The sequence below is a fragment of the Cebus imitator genome, unplaced genomic scaffold, assembly GCF_001604975.1.
Source record: "Cebus imitator isolate Cc_AM_T3 unplaced genomic scaffold, Cebus_imitator-1.0 Scaffold794, whole genome shotgun sequence".
In the NCBI taxonomy this organism is placed as follows: Eukaryota; Metazoa; Chordata; class Mammalia; order Primates; family Cebidae; genus Cebus; species Cebus imitator.
In genome coordinates this window covers 425,297-427,262 of record NW_016108109.1, presented here as the reverse complement: position 1 = coordinate 427,262, position 1,966 = coordinate 425,297, and the positions used below count along the sequence as shown (strand labels likewise).

At 37.9% G+C, this 1,966-nt stretch overlaps 1 long non-coding RNA gene across 1 annotated transcript in view; it reads right to left on the bottom strand.

Moving 5' to 3' along the window:
• Positions 1-1,286, bottom strand: part of LOC119469721 — a 4,529-nt gene extending 3,243 nt beyond the window's left edge. The window contains exon 1 of the long non-coding RNA XR_005198556.1: positions 890-1,286. This is a non-coding gene — a long non-coding RNA (uncharacterized LOC119469721). The remainder of the gene's footprint in view (positions 1-889) is intronic.
• Positions 1,287-1,966: the final 680 nt, after the last annotated feature.

Here is a 1,966-nt window from a genome sequence, read left to right as displayed (position 1 = left end):
CGGGGTTTCACCATGTTGACCAGGATGGTCTTGATCTCTTGACCTTGTGATCCACCCGCCTCGGCCTCCCAAAGTGCTGGGATTACAGGCTTGAGCCACCGCGCCCGGCCTGATCTTTTTTTTAAACTACAGGCATGCACCACCACACCCAGCTATTTTTTGTATTTTTAGTAGAGACAGGTTTCACCATGGTGGTCAGGCTGGTCTCAATCCCATGGCCTCAAGAGATCTGCCTGCCTTGGCCTCACCCAAAGTGCTAGGATTACAGGTGACTGCCACCACAGCTGGCCATCCTATTGCTTCTTTAAAGCAAATTGCAAAGAAAGAGCTAAAGAATCTAGATGTCTTCTATTAAGTGCAACATTAGTGATAATATAGATATATGACATGCTTTTTACTCAATGTTTTGTTGTAGAAAAGGTATTTTTCCATTAAAAAATTATATTAACAATATTGTTCTCAAGGAATATTTTCTGTTGTCAGAGCCTGGGTCATGGGTTACCACTGACATCTAGTTGATAGAGGTCATCAATGCTGCTAAACTTTTTGCAATGCACAGGATGGTTCTCATGACAAAGCGTTATCTAGCTCAAGATATCAACAGTGGTAGGGATGTGAAATCTAAACTAAAAATAGAGATTGAAAAAAATCTCAATTGTATTGTTCTACAATAGTAAATATCAATATAATCAATATAAGCACATATTTTGAGATTCCCAATCATTTAAGAATTAAAAGAGTCTTAAGGACCAAAAAAACCACAAATAATTTGCTTGGATATTTCAGCAGGCCCAGTACAGCTCATGATGTCTAGAGCTCTGACCTAAAATGCTTGATAGCTTGAAAAGTAATTAGCCAGAATCACAAGACAGGTTTTTAAAAAGCTCACCTTTGCCGGATATGATAATATATCTCCAAGGCCACACTGTGGAAGGAAAAACATTCGTAACAATAGAAGTTTGTTAGACCTGAAGACATTTTTTAAAAAGGGTACAGAGGAAACTCTCCTAGAGGCCCTGAAATTAAAATCTTCTAGTTGAGAACAGTACCATAAGGGCACTTTCTTGTTTTCATTTCTTGCCTTTTAGCAAAAATATGAGAACTAAAATGCAAGCCAATACGCTATTAGAAGACGTGTTTCTGTTGATGATTATATATATAATAATATTTCCCCGTTATATGTTTTTCTATCCATAAAACCTTTCATCAAATGAAATTTATTTTATGTTTTTATTTACTGTTTGACCTAGAGTCTTGCTGTGTTGCCCAGAGTGATCTTGGCTCACCACAACCTCCACCTACCAGGTTCAAGCAATTCTCATGCCTCAGCCTCCCAAGTAGCTGAGACTATAGGTTTGTGCCACTACACCTGGCTAATCTTTGTATTTGTAGTAGGGACAGGGTTTTGCCATGATGGTCAGGTTGGCCTCAAGTGATCTGCCTGCCTCAGCCTCCCAAAGTGCTGGGATTACAGGCTTGAGCCGTCATGCCCAGCCTCATGCATTCTATGTCTATGTGTATATGTTTACATTTCAGCCACACAGTAGTGGTTTCTTTTTTAAGATGTTAGGCCCTGCATTTTAGTTCAGTTCACTATCTCCTACCCACCCATTTTTTAAATTATTTCCCAAAAAATGCATAACAAAAGTGCTTTATAAAATAAAATTATTTCAAATTGCTTTTGCATAATTATTAGAAAATGTTAGTAATAAGCTCATGCTCACATGACATCAATGATAGGTACAGCAATCCTAAAATAAGCAGTGCTAACAAGGCAGTGTAACATGACACAGTGTAATATGAATGGCAGGTATCTTCAATTAGTTTAACTGAAATATTTATGAACAGAAACAGCTCTTCAGAGATATGTAACTGTATTCCTAAGTTACCAACTGATGCTGTGTATCAGAAAACAAGAGGTTCTTTTACATAAGTTATGTGCTTCCATTTGCCCTCAGTGTCTAGA